The following is a 19,183-nucleotide window of genomic DNA, read 5'->3' as shown; positions in this document are numbered from 1 at the left end:
ACGTCAAGGCTGTATATTTTCACCCTGCTTATTTAACTTATATGCAGGGTACATCATGAGAAATGTTAGGCTGGAAGAAGCACAAGCTGGAATCAAGATTGCTGGGAGAAATCTCAATAACCTCAGATATGCAGATGACACCACCCTTATGGTAGAAAGTGAAGAGGAACTAAAAAGCCTCTTGATGAAAGTGAAAGAGGAGAGTGAAAAAGTTGGCTTAAAGTTCAACATTCAGAGAACAAAGATCATGGCATCCGGTCCCACCACTTCATGGGAAATAGATGGAGAAACAGCAGAAAGAGTGTCAGACTTTATTTTGGGGGGCTTCAAAATCACTGCAGATGGTGACTGCAGCCATGAAATTAAAATACACTTAGTCCTTGGAAGGAAAGTTAACCAACCTAGATAGCATACTGAAAAGCAGAGAGATTGCTTTGCCATCAAAGGTCCGTCTAGTCAAGGCCATGGTTTTTCCAGTGATCATGTATGGATGCGAGAGTTGGACTGTGAAGAAAGCTGAGTGCCGAAGAATTGATGTTTTTGAACTGTGGTGTTGGAGAAGACTCTTGAGAGTCCGTTGGACTGCAAGGAGATCCAACCAGTCCATTCTGAAGGAGATCAGCCCTGGGTGTTCATTGGAGGGACTGATGCTGAGGCTGAAACTCCAAAACTTTGGCCACCTAATGCAAAGAGTTGACTCATTGGAAAAGACCCTAATACTGGGAGGGATTGGGGTAGGAGGAGAAGGGGACGACAGAGGATGAGATGGCTGGATGGCATCACCGACCCGATGGACATGAGTTTGAGTGAACTCCGGGAGTTGGTGATGGACAGGGAGGCCTGGCATGCTGCGATTCATGAGGTCACAAAGAATGGGACACAACTGAGTGACTGAACTGAACTGAACGGAACTGAAAACCGTAAATAGTATTTGATCTGCTGCCCCATCTCTTTCATTCCCAACAAATGTTATGACAGAAAACTTCCACATTTTAAGGACAACTAGGGCTCCCACTTTCTTCTAATGTGCACATAACTGGGAAAACATTTATGAAACTCTTACTGATCCATGGTTTATGTTCCCTGACAGCTACTTTGTATGCCAGGGACCATGAAGGTAAATGGGAGGGGAGTGTCAACACCACATCAGGAATGAGCAGAATGTGACATGTAGGAAGGCCCTTCCACACAGGAAGAGAAAACGGAAAGCTTCCCACTTCCAGATCCCAGTGCAATACAAGGAGGAGAGATCAAATGCCCGTGACTTCCTGCCCCTCTGAAGTGGGACCCGAGGAGTAGGAGCCATGAAAGAAACATCCAGACAAACAGACACAGAGAAGCATGAGAGCTTTTGGTAGGATCTGTGATTTGTTGTGCTTTCCTGAGCAGAGCTTGGGAAGCCTATGAGGCTACAGGGAGGGTTTCATCCTAAGTAGCATGGGAATGAAGCTCAGTCCTGGTAGAGGGAGGAGCCTAGACAGAGGAGCCCTGGCAGTGTTCCTGGCTTCCCGAAGCTTAAGCAAGGTGTGCAACCAGCAAGGACTGATTGTACAGCACAGGGAACTGTACTAAGTATCTTGGAACAACATCTAATGAAAAAGAAACTGAAAAAGAATATGTGTGTGTGTGTTGCGGGCGGGAGAGGGGGGAGAGATTCCCAGATGACTCAGTAGTAAAGAATCTTCGTGCCAATGCAGGTTCAATACCTGGATCAGGAAGATCCCCTGGAGGATGAAATGGCAACCCAGTCCAGTATTCTTAAATGGAAAATTCCATGGACAGAGAGTCAAACACAACTGAGCAACTGAGTACACACATATATATGGAACTGAACCACTTTGCTGTACACCTGATACTAACACAACGTTGTAAATCAACTACACTTATATAAAAATTTTTTAAAGGCATCCAAGAGATCTTGGACCTCCCACATGCTCTGGAACAGGGGTTCAGAGACCAGAAGGGATTTGTGAAGGACTGTAATTAGAACAAAACAGTTGCAGCAGAAAGAACTTCATGATCAAAGGCAAAAGCAAGAACTCCATATAGAGATCTGACATCCAAATGACCAGAGGGGCCCATCTGCAACAGTAGCCCAGGGAACAGATGGAGCAGCCACAGCGTAGAGAAGATTAGTGAGGAGCCAAAGAACAGTGCATGGCTCTGAAATTCCCACCTCTCCCCTGCTGACAGGAGGCCACACGTGCCTCACCCTTTGATCTACCTAAGTATCATCTTAGAGTAGGAGGGGCAAGAGGGATGGGCCTCTAAAAGACTGAATAGTTCCCAAAAGGGACTTGATCATCCAAGGGAGGCTATTTAAACCCAAAGGTTCAGAGATAGCTTATATCTTTCTGACTGTGTGAATCACAAAAAGAAAAACTGTGGAAAATTCTTCAAGAGATGGGAATACCAGACTTGCCTCCTGAGAAACCTCGTCAAGAAGCAACAGTTAGAACCAGACATGGAACAATGGACTGTCTCCAAATTGGGAAAGGAGTACATCAAGGGTATATATGGTCACCCTGCTTATTTAACTTATATTCAGAGTACAACATAAGAAATGCTGGGCTGGATGAGGAACAAGCTGAAATCAAGATTGCCAGGAGAAATACCAGTAACCTCAGATATGCAGATGACACCACCCTTATGGCAGAAAGTGAAGAGGAACTAAAGAGCCTCTTGATGAAGGTGAAAGAGAAGAGTGAAAAAGCTGGCTTAAAACTCAACATTCAGAAAACTAAGATCATGGCATCCAGTCCCATCACTTCATGGCAAATAGATGGAGAAACAATGGAAACAGTGAGACTTTATTTTCTTGAGTTCCAAAATCACTGCAGATTGTGACTGTAGCCATGAAATTAAAAGATGCTTGCTCCTTGGAAGAATAGCTATGGCTTATTAAAAAGCAGAGACATTACCTTGCCAACAAAGGTCTGTATAGCCAAAGCTGTGGTTTTTCCAGTCGTCATGTACGGATGTGAGAGCTGGACCATAAAGAAAGGAAATCAGTCCCGAATATTCATTGGAAGGACTGCTGCTGAAGCTGAAACTCCAATACTTTGGCCACCTGATGTGAAGAACTGACTCATTGGAAAAAACCCTAATGCTGGGAAAGATTGAAGGTGGGAGGAGAAGGGGATGACAGAGGATGAGATGGTTGGATGGCATCACTGACTCAATGGACATGAGTTTGAGCAAAGAGTGGGAGATGGTAAAGAACAGGGAAACCTGGCATGCTATAGTCCATGGGATTGCAAAGAGTTGGATACTACTGAGCAACTGAACAACAGGGATAGCATAAACTGACAAAGTTAATTTCCACACTTCCCACTACCTACCCCCACCCAGCTGAGTATGGTCTAGTAGGAAACAAAGAAATCCCATTTGCTTTGCACATCTGTGTGAGTCATGTGAATTTAACATTCTACTTACTATCCACAGTCCTAAGCTCTCCCTTGCTACCATCCAATTTTAAAATACTCAATTTATTTCAAATGTTGTGTGTGTGCGTGTTTTCAGTCCCAATAAGATTTCCTTTTTCTTCTAGGTCTTACCTCATCAAGATGTACCTGAGAAAATATTGAAACTTGGTAAAAGATGCCCCCAAAAAAATCCCAACACTGCCCTGACAAAACCAATGGGGGGACATTCCCAGATTGTCAGCCCCTGGGATCCGAGGGCTACGCTGACTTAATGAAATCAGGAAGGAAGAAGTAAGTGTGTGTGTTTGTGTTGCCAGACCAACAAGCTCTGCCATTCATCCACTGAAACATTCAAAACCAGACTGGGAGCTTCCAGGGGCATCTAAATGTACGGGAGACCTTTAAATTTCCCCAAATGAAACACACATCCCCTCCAAATCTTCAAAGCCTTAAAAGTGTCTGCAAACTGATCCAGTGGTAGGAGATTACAGTGAACCACCCCTACACACAGAGCAATCTTGTGTTAGCTTCCCACCACCACCATAGCATGCCACCATGGTAACAAGGCAAACCTGTCCCCTCTCTCATCCCAGGGGCAGTCTCCTGCTTGAGTCTCTATGTTACCCATTTGTAAGTTATTTTCCTCCATTCAAGTTCACGCTTGATGTTCCATCAACATCTTCAAATCCTTTTCGGAAAGAGAAAGTGAATGAGTAAATTCATTTTATTCTTATAAAAATGAATACCATTCCAAGATTAACCTGGGACAGGAGTAAAAAGGATGGAGTATATGCCTTTCTCAGGGCAAGCCCTGCAGGACAGGATTCCAGGGTTTGACTGCTGTTCCTTCTATTGCTGTCGACAAGGTCCCTTCCCGCTGACAACTTCCTTTGCTTTCATCTGTCCAGGGCCTACCATGGTTTGAGTTGTTCAAGCCTGATACCGCATTCTGTGCAGTGATGTCAGAGACCTTTGCCTTCTTCAAGTTAGCCTTGCTTCTACGCTTTCCCTACACACTCTTTTCTAGGCAGCATGCTTTCAGTTATAGAAGTCACACAGTTATCCTCTGTTTGCTATTTTAAAGTGCTAGCCTAGAGGGTTAGGATGGGGGGATGGAAGGAAGGCTCAGGAGGGAAGGGATATATATATAGTTATGACTAATTCGTGTTGTTGTACCACACATTGTAAAGCAATTATTCTCCAATTAAATAAATAAAAGGGCTTCCCTGGTGGCTCAGTGATAAAGAATCTACCTGCTAATGCAAGAGACACAGATTTGATCCCTAATTCAAGAAGACCCCACATGCCTCAGTAGATCCATTCATATGAAATGCTGGTATGCGGCAGGTACTTCATTAATGGTGGCTATTACTATCCCCACCCCAACCCTCTATAAACCCCAGTCATTTCAGACTCTCACCTCTCCCTGTGAACACCAAGATTTTTCACAACTGTGTGCTTAGTCGCTCAGTTATGTCCAGCTCTTTATGACCCATGGACTGTAGCAACTAAACCTGAGCACCACAACTATAGAGCCTGTGCTCCAGAGCCAGGGAGCCACAACTACTGAGCCCATGTGCCACAGTTACTGAAGGCTGAGTGCCCTAGAGCTTGTGTTCCACAACGAGAAAAGTCACCACAATGAGAAATCCATGCACTGCAACTAGGGAGTAGCCCCCGCTTGCCAGAACTAGAGAAAAGCCTGAGCAGCAATGAAGACCCAGCACAGCCAAAAATAAATAAATAAACTTATTTTTAAAAAAAAGAAAGAAGAAAGAAGAAACAGCCCCCCAAAAGTGCCAGTTGTTTTTTATATTCTGCCTTGTAAAATGCCTCCTTTCTCTCACATCTCAGGCAATAATTAGCATCTGGGGGAGCAGGAGGTGGGGGTGGGGAAGGGGGGTCTGCCATTAAAAAACGAAAGAAGACATCCTCCTTCCAAATAATTTTCTTCTTCCTTGAGGTCCAGGTATTACTGGATGATGAAAAGTCCAGTTGCTGCTGCTGCTAAGTCGCTTCAGTCGTGTCTGACTCTGTGCGACCCCATAGATGGCAGCCCACCAGGCTCCCCCGTCCCTGGGATTCTCCAGGCAAGAACACTGGAGTGGGTTGCCATTTCCTTCTCCAATGCATGAAAGTGGAAAGTGAAAGTCAAGTCGCTCAATTGTGCCCGACTCTTAGCGACCCCATGGACTGCAGCCCACCAGGCTCCTCCGTCCATGGGATTTTCCAGGCAAGGGTACTGGAGTGGGGTGCCATTGCCTTCTCTGGAAAAGTCCAGTGCACATGGATTATATTTCCCAGAGTTGCTCTTTCCATTTTAACTAGTAGAAACATTTTTTAAAATGCTCTATCAATATTTAATGATAGCAATTATCTTTGGCAAAAGTTCCTTCGATTACATAAGATAGAAGGACAACATTTGTATAGCCCTGGTATAAAGATTCTCATTCCATTACATTCGGGGGGGGGTGCAGAAATGTAATAAATTATTAACTACCTAAAATTGTTGCCATGAATAATAACGTGGTCAGCAAAGACTTCCATCAATACGCAAAATCAGTCCTACGAAGATGTCACCACCTACAACCATACACACAGCCCTCCCTGCTCACTCCTGAGGCAACCCCAGGTGCCTGTTTTCACCCTGACTACACCTCTTCTTCCTGAACTGGTGTCAGTGTTGAGAAGTGAAATCTGAAATCTGGAGAGAGGCACAGTGTTTTCTAAAGGGAAAGTCTGGCTGCAAGCAGAGCCCTCAGCCTATGGTGTCACCACTGACACTGAAAAGCCAGAACCCCAGTGCTGTCCTCACTGTGTGCTGTGCTTAGTCTCTCAGTCCTGTCCTACTCTTTGTGACCCCACAGACTATAGCCCACCAGGCTCCTCTGTCCATGGGGATTCTCCAGGCAAGCATACTGGAGTAGATGACCATGCCCTCCTCCAGGGGATCTTCCTATCCCAGGGATTGAACCCGGGTCTCCCGAATTGCAGACGGATTCTTTACTGTCTGAGCCACCAGGGAAGCCCCACAGGCTCTATGAAATCTGGCCACTGGCCTGAACTCTCCCAGACTCTTCCCAAGGATGACTGTGTGACTTCCACCAACACCGTCTTGAAAAAGGCAAGAGAAAAGAAACTGAGTTTACATGTGAAAAACAATTGAGCATTTACATCTTCCCAAACATTTCTAGAACTCTAACCCAGTAATGAACTCTAATCAGTAATGAAAAAATTACTGATAAACAAAAATTAGAAGCCAGTTTCTTAGCACCACAGCTTGGACCACAAGGGCACTGAGGCTACTCACTGCAGTGAAAGTGAAAGTGTTAGTCGCCCAGCTGCTGCTACTGCTAAGTCACTTCAGTCGTGTCCAACTCTGTGCAACCCCATAGACGGCAGCCCATCAGGCTCCCCCATCCCTGGGATTCTCCAGGCTAGAACCCTGGAGTGTGGTGCCATTGCTTTCTCCAATGCACGAAAGTGAAAAGTGAAAGTCAAGTCGCTCAGTCATGTCCAACTCTTAGCAACCCCATGGACTGCAGCCCACCAGGCTCCTCCATCCATGGGATTTTCCAGGCAAGAGTACTGGAGTGGGGTGCCATTGCCTTCTCCCAGTTGCCCAGCAGTCCTGTCTAACTAACTATTTGTGACCTGCATGGACTGTAGTGCTGTAGGCTGACTGTTCATGGGATTCTCCAGACAAGAGTACTGGAGTGGGTTGCCATTCCCTTCTCTAGGAACGTTTCCGACCCAGGGATGAAACCCAGGTCTCCTGCATTGCAGGCAGATTCTTTACCATCTAAGCCACCAGGGAAGCCCAGTCACTGCAGCGATTCCCACTATTTTGTCCCAGGTGGCACTTTCTGCCACTGCTACTTGAGCTCCTTTTCAAGAAGAATGCAGCTCTCCCTGGGAAAGGAGTAAGAAGACCAAGGGACTATCACATCTGATCCTTTATCACCTCTTCCTGAACATAGAAGAAAAGTTCTATAGGAGGGAACCCTGAGAATTACTCCCAGCTTCATCCTAAACCTGGAATCCATACCTCTTTGCACTGGATTCGTGGTGTATTTTCTACCCAAATATGTGTCTGTCGTTACTGCAACTACCTTCTCTACCACCACAGCTCATCCATGTAACTATTAATAAAAGAGTATAGAGCATCTCTATGAGAATCAGCTGATAAATCCAGTGGGCAAAAATCCACCTAGCTAGGTGACTGAAGCTAGCTTAGACCGAGCACATCCAAGATTTCATTGATACAAGAAAGGGAACAGGCCTTGGTCCAGATGCCCCACCATCTGTTTGATGTCCATAAGAAAAGCATTCCTCATGGTCTTGAAGGATTCTTACTCAAAATGGCAGCAGGATAAAGAATACAAGGAAGCAAAGAATCACATGGGCTCCCAGAACTTGGTGTAGAATATAACGTGTCAGAAGGAGCAGAATCGCACACCCAGTGGTGTGGACCAGAAACTGTGCAAAGCATCCCTGCTTGGCAGCAAAGGAGATGAACGCCAAAAGCAACTCAGATCTGAAGCTGCCGACAAAGAAGGCTCTGTTAAATGAACCCCACTTCACGAGAGAGAGCAGGAAGCAGTTTGTAGTCTGAATGGAAACTAGTCTGCACAACAATGAAAACTTTCTCTGTATATTGTTTGTCTTAAAACTAATCATTTTTCATTGAAAATGAAAGTTTGGAATTTGGTAATTCTTACTCAATATCTCCCCCAACTTTACTTTTTTTCATTTTTCTGTGATTACTAAGAAATAATGGGTTTTAATTAAATATGCTATATTACTAAAGATTATCAAGTTATGCCTTAAATTTATAACTTAATTTGCTATCTTGAAAAACATTAGCAGCTGAGTTGAGGTTTACAAAATTCAAGGAAAGCAGGGAGGGAGGGAAAGAGAGAGGGGAGAGACGGGAAATAATCCACTTGTCTGAAAATTGCAGAATGGTAATCTATACAATGGAATATGTATAGAACCATTAAAATCATTTTCACAAAAAAATAGTCTATGTCATGGGGAAATGTTCATGATACAGAAAGTAAAAAATCCGAAATAATACATTACAAGACAATTTTTCTAAAAAAAAATAAAAATAAAACAACTTAAATACCTGGTAAAAATACCCCAAAATACTCACTTTTTCCCCTTGATGATATGATAGAGGGATTTTTATTTCCTTTATATTTTTCTGTGTGTGCATGCATGCTAAGTCGCTTCAGTCATGTCCAGCTCTTTGCAACCCCAAGTAGCCCTCTGTCCATGGGATTTCCGAGGCAAAATCCTGGAGTGGGTTGCCATGCCTTCCTCCAGGAGATCTTCCTGACCCAGGGATCAAACCTGCAGCTCCTGCATTGCAGGCAGATTCTTAACTGTTCAACCACCAGGGAAGCCCATGTTTTTCTGTATTTTCTACAATATATGTATGTACCTTTTATGTTCAAAAAAAAATAGTATTTTTAAAAGACTATCTCAATCATAAGACTTAAATCATAAGGATTTAAGCATATAAAAAGATAAGGAAAAGGATCAGAGAGGTAGATATTGGCCGTGACTTCCAAGTTCCATCTGGGGTATGACCCTGGAGATGACCCTAGCTGATATTAGGGGTAAGAGTAGCAGGCTGTCACTGACTGATGTTATTTAAGATTCAGATTAGAACCACCTCTTCATTTGGGGGGTTCACTGTTGCTGAAAAGTTCTTTTGAAATTCAGTTGTATTTGAATTAAGTGGGTAAAATTTCTAACCTGAGATTATTCCCTAATCTGGCCATGTCTTATGATTTTCTGCACTGATTAAGATAGGCTTTACAAGCCCAGAGATAAATTTCGTGCACCTATGGACACCTTATCTTTGACAAAGGAGGCAAGAATATACAATGGAGAAAAGACAATCTCTTTAACAAGTGGTGCTGGGAAAACTGGTCAGTTCAGTTCAGTTCAGTCGCTCAGTCGTGTCCGACTCTTTGGGACCCCATGAATCGCAGCACGTCAGGCCTCCCTGTCCATCACCATCTCCCGGAGTTCACTCAGACTCACGTCCATCGAGTCCATGATGCCATCCAGCCATCTCATCCTCTGTCGCCCCTTCTCCACCTGCCCCCAATCCCTCCCAGCATCAGAGTCTTTTCCAATGAGTCAACTCTTCACATGAGGTGGCCAAAGTACTGGACTTTCAGCTTTAGCATCATTCCTTCCAAAGAAATCCCAGGGTTGATCTCCTTCAGAATGGACTGGTTGGATCTCCTTGCAGTCCAAGGGACTCTCAAGAGTCTTCTCCAACACCACAGTTCAAAAGCATCAATTCTTGGGCTCTTAGCTTTCTTCACAGTCCAACTCTCACATCCATAGATGACTACTGGAAAAACCATAGCCTTGACTAGATGGACCTTTGTTGGCAAAGTAATGTCTCTGCTTTTCAATATGCTATCTAGGTTGGTCATAACTTTCCTTCCAAGGAGTAAGCATCTTTTAATTTCATGGCTGCAGTCAACATCTGCAGTGATTTTGGAGCCCAAAAATAGTTTGACACTGTTTCCACTGTTTCCCCATCTATTTCCCATGAAGTGATGGGACCAGATTCCATGATCTTCATTTTCTGAATGTTGACCTTTAAGCCGACTTTTTCACTCTCCTCTTTCACTTTCATCAAGAGGCTTTTTAGCTCCTCTTTACTTTCTGCCATAAGGGAGGTGTCATCTGCATATCTGAGGTTATTGATATTTCTCCGGGCAGTCTTGATTCCAGCTTGTGTTTCTTCCAGTCCAGCATTTCTCATGATGTACTCTGCATAGAAGTTAAATAAGCAGGGTGACAATATACAGCCTTAACATACTCTTTTTCTTATTTGGAATCAGTATGTTGTTCCATGTCCAGTTCTAACTGTTGCTTCGTGACCTGCATACAGATTTCTCAAGAGGCAGTTTAGGTGGTCTAGTATTCCGATCTCACTAAGAATTTTCCACAGTTTATTGTGATCCACACAGTCAAAGGCTTTGGCATAGTCAATAAAGCAGAAATAGATGTTTTTCTGGAACTCTCTTGCTTTTTCCATGATCCAGCAGATGTGGCAATTTGATCTCTGGTTCCTCTGCCTTTTCTAAAAGCAGCTTGAACATCAGGGAGTTCACGGTTCACGTATTGCTGAAGCCTGGCTTGGAGAATTTTGAGAATTACTTTACTAGCATGTGAGCTGAGTGCAATTGTGTGGTAGTTTGAGCATTCTTTGGCATTGCCTTTCTTTGGAATTGGAATGAAAACTGACCTTTTCCAGTCCTGTGGCCACTGCTGAGTTTTCCAAATTTGCTGGCATATTGAGTGCAGCACTTACACAGCATCATCTTTCAGGATTTGAAACAACTCAACTGGAATTCCATCACCTCCACTAGCTTTGTTCATAGTGATGCTTTCTAAGGCCCACTTGACTTCACTTTCCAAGATGTCTGGCTCTAGATTAGTGATCACATCATCATGATTATCTGGGTCGTGAAGATCTTTTTTGTACAGTTCTTCCGTGTATTCTTGCCACCCCTTCTTAATATCTTCTGCTTCTGTTAGGTCCATACCATTTCTGTCCTTTATTGAGCCCATCTTTGCATGAAATGTTCCCTTGGTATCTCTAATGTTCTTGAAGAGATCTCTAGTCTTTCCCATTCTGTTGTTTTCCTCTATTTCTTTGCATTGATTGCTGAGGAAGGCTTTCTTATCTCTTCTTGCTATTCTTTGGAACTCTGCATTCAGATGCTTATATCTTTCCTTTTCTCCTTTGCTTTTCGCCTCTCTTCTTTTCACAGCTATTTGTAAGGCCTCCCCGGACAGCCATTTTGCCTTTTTGCATTTCTTTTCCATGGGGATGGTCTTGATCCCTGTCTCCTGTACAATGTCACAAACCTCCATCCATAGTTCTTCAGGCACTCTATCTATCAGATCTAGTCCCTTAAATCTATTTCTCACTTCCACTGTATTATCATAAGGGATTTCATTTAGGTCATATCTGAATGGTCTAGTGGTTTTCCCTACTTTCTTCAATTTAAGTCTGAATTTGGTAATAAGGAGTTCATGATCTGAGCCACATTCAGCTCCTGGTCTTGTTTTTCCTGACTGTATAGAGCTTCTCCATCTTTGGCTGCAAAGAATATAATCAATCTGATTTCGGTGTTGACCATCTGGTGATGTCCATGTGTAGAGTCTTCTCTTGTGTTGTTGGAAGAGAGTGTTTGCTATGACCAGTGCATTTTCTTGGCAAAACTCTATTAGTCTTTGCCCTGCTTCATTCCGCATTCCAAGGCCAAATTTGCCTGTTACTCCAGGTGTTTCTTGACTTCCTACAATCACTTGTAAAAGAATGAAACTAGAACATTTTCTAACACCATACACAAAAACAAACTCAAAATGGATTAAAGATCTAAATGTAAAACCAGAAACTATAAAACTCCTAGAGGAAAACAAAGGCAAAACACTCTCCGCCATAAATCACAGCAGGATCCTCTATGACCCACCTCCCAGAATATTGGAAATAAAAGCAAAAATAAACAAATGGGACCTAACTAAAATTGAAAGCTTATAAGCAAGGTGAAAAGACAGCCTTCAGAATGGGAGAAAATAATAGCAAATGAAGCAACTGACAAACAACTAATCTCAAAAATATACAAGCAACTTATGCAGCTCAAGTCCAGAAAAATAAATGACCCAATCAAAAAATGGTCCAAAGAACTAAACAGACATTTCTCCAAAGAAGACATACAGATGGCTAACAACGTATGAAAAGATGCTCAACATCACTCATTATCAGAGAAATGCAAGTCAAAACCACAATGAGGTGCCATCTCACGCCGTTGGGAATGGCTGCAATCCAAAATTCTATAAGCAAATAAATGCTGGAGAAGGTGTGGAGAAAAGGGAACCCTTTTACACTGTTGGTGGGAATGCAAACTAGTGCAGCCACTATGGAGAACAGTGTGGAGATCCCTTTAAAAACTGGAAATAGAACTGCCATATGACCCAGCAATCCCACTGCTGGGCATACACACTGAGGAAACCAGAATTGAAAGAGACACGTGTACCCCACTGTTCATTGCAGCACTGTTTATAATAGCCAGGACATGGAAGCAACATCGATGTCCATCAGCAGATGAATGGATAAGAAAGCTGTTGGACATATACACAATGGAGTATTACTCAGCCATTAAAAAGAATACATTTGAATCAGTTCTAATGAGGTGGATGAAACTGGAGCCGATTATACAGAGTGAAGTAAGCCAGAAAGAAAAACACCAATACAGTATACTAACGCATATATATGGAATTTAGAAAGATGGTTATGATAACCCTGTATGTGAGACACCAAAAGAGACACAGATGTATAGAACAGTCTATTAGACATTGTGAGAGAAGGTGAGAGTGGGATGATCTGAGAGAATAGCAGTGAAACACGTATATTATTATATGTGAAACAGATTGCCAGTCCAAGTTCGATGAATGAGACAGGGTGCTCAGGGCTGGTGCACCAGGATGACCCAGAGGGATGGGATGGGGAAAGAGGGGAGAGGGGGTTCAGGATGGGGAACACATGTACACCCATGGCTGATTCATGTCAATGTATGGCAAAAACCACTACAATACTGTAAAGAAATTAGCCTCCAATTAAAATAAATAATTTTTTTTAAAAAAGGAAAGACAAACAAAAAAATAAGATAGGCTTTACAATCATAGAAGCTTTGTCTTACAATAAGATAATCAGACAGAAGACAGTGCCTATCTCTTCATATTGCATGGAAGAAAAATCCAATGAAAACATGTTTCTCAGGATGAAGAACAGAGAAATTAATCCATCTTAATTTTTCTCAAAATTTTTCATCTTCATTGACTGTTCAACTATCCAAGGCCCTTTGTTTGCACTATTAGATCATAAATCTAATTTAATAACATGCAAAAACTAAGCAATTTTAGGTCCAAATGGACTGTTTACTAGTTTTCCTTTCATTAAAAATCATTTTCTTCTTAAAGGAGACTCCTGCTTCTGATTTTACATTTTCTTTCTCGAAGAGGGAGCTGATATTGTTTCTACATACAACTTACATACTGGCAGCAGTAGTACCCAGCTTTATCGACAGTAGCCTTCAAGCCATGGTGTTCAAGGTGCTGGAGGCTCCATTTTCATAGGAATGGGATCTGGGTTAATACAGCAGATCACTGAGGCTGGGGAGGGCTAAGAATGTTTCTAGAGGACTTCTCAGAACTATCAGGCCTTAGTATCTCTGCATAGAACTTGTCCCCCACACCCTATCCTTCAGAGCCAACATTTCTCCAAAATCTGGCATTTGCAGCCCTCAAGGTTTAGATTCCTACTCAACATTTATCTGTGTTTTCCCAGTATCTAATAGAACTCATTCCCTAAACAGAAGCACATTGAGCATCTCCACTGTGCTCAACAGACACTGTGATAAGTGTTGGTTTGAAGGCACTGAACAAGACAGACCCAGCTGCCATTCTCAAGAGTTCATTCAGTAGGGAAAAATAGATGAGAAAAATACTTAAGCCCAATTTCAGTCAGAGTGAGTTCAGTGAGGAAAATCAAGCACAGTAATGAAATAGCAAGTTACAGGGGCAAGAGCTTAGGTTGGGTGAACAGGGAAGGCTCCATTGAGGAGGAAGAATTTAAGCTTAAATCTCAAACAGAGAAGGAGCTGCCATTAACAGAGCAAGGGAGGTGTGCACCAAGATGAGAACTCCAAATTCAAAAGGACTGAGGCAGAGCAAGTTTCGTTCACGAGAGGAACAAGCGGGGAGCTAGTCTGGCTAGCATCTAGGGAAAGGAGGGGCAGACAATATTAGAGAGGTAGACTGAGGCCAAATCATGCAAGATCTTGTAAGAAGGAAGCTCACATTTTATTTTAAACATGGATGGGAAGATGCCAAAGCTGTACTTTCACTGTCTGAAGAAGTTATCATCTCATCTATAAAACTTAGAAAGGATGATTCTGGTCTGTACCATTTTACTTCAAGGCACCCCCAGCACTGGGATTTCCTAACGGACACAGCTCCAGGGTATCTGAAGGTCTTAAAGATGCTCAAAGCCCTACAGTAGCTTCATGAATTAGAGGCAAGCCAATCAGTCCTTCTGTATTCATTTTAATCTAAAATACTTATGCTTTCCCTTTACTTTTGGAAGACATCACAAACTTTAATTGTGGTTAGAGAGAGTATAGCCAAGTTCCACATTCCCAACTGCCTCCACAAGTACCCCCAAGCTCAATCTCAACCCACTCCCACCTGTCCTTCTCTGAAACCCACCTCTCCCATAGCATCCTGCATCCAAGGACCAACAAATTCATTTCTCTAGTTTGAAAAGCCAAGATTTAGGAATTATCTAACACCTTGCACACCTTCACCTCTTATTTAATCCTCGCCGAGTCCTTATAAAACCCTCAATTCCATCTGCTTCTCTCCAGCTCAGTCACCATCATACAGCAAGTATTTCTGAACTGGTCTTCTCACAGTCACTTTTGTACTCCTGCAATACACTGCAGCCTGAAAGGTCTTAAAGATGCTCAAAGAGCTCTGCAACAGCTTTTCAATATGTTTAGGACAGCTACTGAGCCAGCCTACAAGGGTCTGTGTGGTCAGGCCACGTAACTCACTCGAGACTCACTTGTATATCTGTGCTCCAGCCACTCTGGCCCCAATCCATTCCTCAAATCATCTCGAAGTCTCTGCCCTTATTTTTACAACCCATGTCTTTGCTTCACTTGGTTAATGCCTACTGATTTTTAAGATGTCCCCACAAACATCACTTCGTTAGGAAGGCTTTCTTGGGTTTCCCTATTTGATTTTCTCACAGCTTGTATATTCATTTAGCTCTTATGAAAACAGTGGAAACACTGTGCAAAACTAATTCAATAATTTTTATTTCACTTCTTGATACATGCACATTCCAGCAAACTTAGGTTAACTGATGAGTAAGGAAGGACTGAAAGGAATAGGAACACTAGGTTGTCTGGTCTTTCCTTTTATGTTATCATTCTCAGTGTAAGCAACTGGCTAATGAAGGAAAGTAACCAAGTGAAATGGGCAAGATAGACTTCTCTGGTGTCTGACATTTCTTAGAATGCTATTGCTAACTCCCATCACTCAAAGCATGTTCTGGTTCAAATGCAAAGTGTGGCTTCGTGGGTAGGGTTGCCAGAGTTTGCAAATAAAAAATGCAAGACATTTAAATCTGGATCACAGATAAATAACAAATCATTTTTCAGTATAAGTACATCCCAGATATTGGCATGGGACATACTATATCTTAGGGCTGTTGATGCTCCCTGCTTCCTCAGTCCTAGGTATAACCCTTTTTTTCAATTGTGATAAAATACATGTAACATAAAATTTACCATACTAACCATTTCTATGACTCAGTTGCATTAACTACATTCACGTTGTGCAACCATCACCGCCAAACATCCACAGATCTTGCAAAACTGAAACTCCAAACCCCTTAAACACAAACTTCATTTTCCCCTCCCCAAAGTCCCTAGCAACCACCATTCTGCTCTGTGTCTCTATGGATTTAGCTACTCTAAGTGCTTCAAATGATTTAATCATAGAGGTTTGGTGGTGGTGTTTTTTTTTTTTTTACAGTATTTTATAGACAGACTATTTCAGTTAGCATAATATCTTCAAGGTTCACCTATGTTTGCCTAGTGTATGTCAAGATTTCTTTCCTTTTTTAAAAAAAAGAAATTTTAATCTTTTTTCAGCTTTATTGATGTATAATTGACAAAAATTGTATATTTCAAAGGTATACAATGTGATGGTTTCATGTAAGTATACATTGTGAAATGATCACCAAATCAAGCTAACTAGCATTCATTACCTCACATAATTACCTAGCCTCCTCCCCCTCTGGCAACCACCTGTTTGTTCTCCGTATCTATAATTTTGTTTCTGTTTTGTTATGTTTGTTCCTCTATTTTTTAGGCTCCATATATTAGTGAAATCATACCATATTTGTCCTTCTCTGTCTGACTTACTGTCTCACTTATGATACGACCTTCTAGGTTCATCCATGTTGCCAAAAATGGCAAAATTTCATTCTTCTTTATGATTAATATTCTATTACACACACCTACCATATCTTCTTTGCTCATCTATAAGTGGACACTTAGGTTGCTTCTACATCTTGGCCATTGCACACAATGCTGCAATGAATCTAGGGGTGCACACATATTTTTGAAATAGTGCTTTTCTTCAAAAAAGAGCCTGAAGTGGAATTGCTTTATCACATGGTAGCTCTATTTTTAATTTTTTAGGAAACTACATATTGCTTTCCATAGTGGCTACACCAATTTACTTTCCCACCAGTAGTACACAAGCATTCCCTTTTCTCCACATCATCATCAAGATTTGTTTTTTGTTGTCTTTGGGTGATAGATTCTGAGAAGTGTGAGGTAATATCTCATTGTGATTTTGAGTTGCATTTCCCTGATGATTAGCGATGTTGAGCATCTTTTCATGTGTCTTTTGGCCATTAGTAAGGATGTTAGGGAAATGTCTATTCAGGACCTCAGCCCATTTTTCAATCAGGTTGTTTGTTTTTTGATGCTGAGTTGTATGAGTTCTTGGCATATTTTGGATATTAACTCATCAGATATATCATTTGCAAATATCTTCTCCCATTAGTAGGCTACTTTTTCATTTTGTTGATAGTTTTCTTCATTATGCAAAAGCTATTCACTGTGATATAGTCCCATTTTGTTTCCCTGAGGAAATAGATCCAAAAAATATTCCTAAGATAAGGTCAAAGAGCATACTGCCTATGTTTTCTTCTTAGAGTTTTATGGTTTCAAGTCTTACCTTTAAGTCTAATCCATTTTGAGTTTCTTTTTGTACCTGGTGTGAGAAAGTAGTACAGTTTGATTCTTTTGCATATAGTTATCCAGTTTGGGGGTTTCCCTATTGTATAACTTCACTGTATTGTACTTTTCCTTTATATCATTTATGAGTATATTTTAAATTGAATTATTACATTATTCAATCAAGCTTTCCTACAAGTCTATGTGCTCCATGAGGATAAGGGTGTTGTCTTCTTAGTTAGCCATCGCCATGATCATCTAATATTGAGCTGAGCACCTAAGAGATGTTCGACAAATATTTGTTGACTGAATGAATGGGTTGTAACACCCAAGATTGCAATTGCATTCACATTCTATGCATAGCACAAGCTAGGTGCTATGGCAATGTAAAGGATCTAAGTGTGACCCTACCCTCAAGAGGATTTGGAGATGAAAACAGACACATAGTAACAGCGAAGGTGTGAGAAGCACATGAATAACAGAAGCAGCCAGAGAAGGGAGAGATTAACTCTCTAAAGGAGATGGAGGCAAACAGGAAATATGGTCTGAATCCCCAGCTTTCATCTAGGCTTTCGTCAGTCTCCTAACAGATTTTACATCCTACTCAACACTTTAGCTTTCCAAAATGAGGATCTAATTCTTTAATCTATTAATTTGTATATTGAACCAAAGTATATAAAGGTGAAATGGAAAAAAAAATTATCACTTTCATTTTCAAACCTGATATAGTCTTTCTTCTCTATCCAAAGCTGCTTGGGATGCCATTAGAAGATCTCAACACCAAGATCTCTGCTCCAACCTTGCTGTGTGTGTTAGTCAGCTCAGGCTGCCTTAACAAAATACTATAGACCAGGTAGGTGGTTTAGACAACAGACATTTATTTTCCCGCAGTTCTGGAGTCTAGAAGTTCAAGATCAGGTTGCCAGCATGGTCAGGCTCTGGTAAGAACTCTCTTCCTGGCCTGTAGATGGCCACTGTAGGGGATATTCACTGTTTTTACCTCTATCCTCACATTCTCAACACTTCAGATATCAGATACTTGGGGCTTTTTCCCTGACCAGTTTTCCAACCCCAGCTGAGTGTCCTACAACTCAATTCTGACACTAACTGGAGTTGCCACTAACCCCAGAGGATAAAGATTCAGTCCTATAAGACTGCTTCCCTCCTCAGATGTCAATCGCAAGTAGTAGGTTCCCAGGTTACTACCCACACCTCTGTCTGACTTGGCTATAAATCATGTCTCCCGACCTCCATTTCAGGTTTGAGAATTTGCTAGAGTGACTCACAGAACTCCAAAAACAGCTTACTTACAGCCCATTTAGTATAAGTGGTATTTTAAAGGATACAAATGACCCATCAGATGTAGAAATACATAAGTGAACTCTGGAAGCGTCTTTCTCTGTGAGGTTGGGGTGTGCCATGCTCCCAGCATGTGGGTTGTTCACCAGCCTGGAAACTCTATTAACCCTGTACTTTGGGAACTTTTATGGAGGTTTCATCACATAGGCTAGGCCAATTATTAACTCAACTTCTAGTCTTTCTGCCCTCTATGGAGAATGGGGGATGGGGCTGAAAGTTCCAAGCTTCTAGTCATGGCTTGGTCTTTCTGGTGACCAGCCCTCACCCAAGAACCCATCAAAAGTGGCCTTATTAGAATAACAGATACTTCTATGACATGGCTAGATTCCAAGGCATTTTAGGAGCTCTATGCCAGGAACCAGGGGCAGAGACAAGTAACTTTTCTATTATTTCACATCTGTTTTTTTTTTTTTTCCCTGTGTCCTCACATGGTGGAGAGAGAGAGAAAGAGATCAGGCTCTCTGGAGTCTCTCCTTACAAGGACAGTAATCTTACTATATCAGGGACCCAGCCTATGACTTCATTTAACCTTAATTATGT

The sequence above is a fragment of the Oryx dammah genome, unplaced genomic scaffold (assembly GCF_014754425.2).
Source record: "Oryx dammah isolate SB20612 unplaced genomic scaffold, SCBI_Odam_1.1 HiC_scaffold_29, whole genome shotgun sequence".
In the NCBI taxonomy this organism is placed as follows: domain Eukaryota; kingdom Metazoa; phylum Chordata; class Mammalia; order Artiodactyla; family Bovidae; genus Oryx; species Oryx dammah.
The sequence above is the reverse complement of the archived record's forward strand: the minus strand, read 5'-3'. Positions refer to the sequence as shown.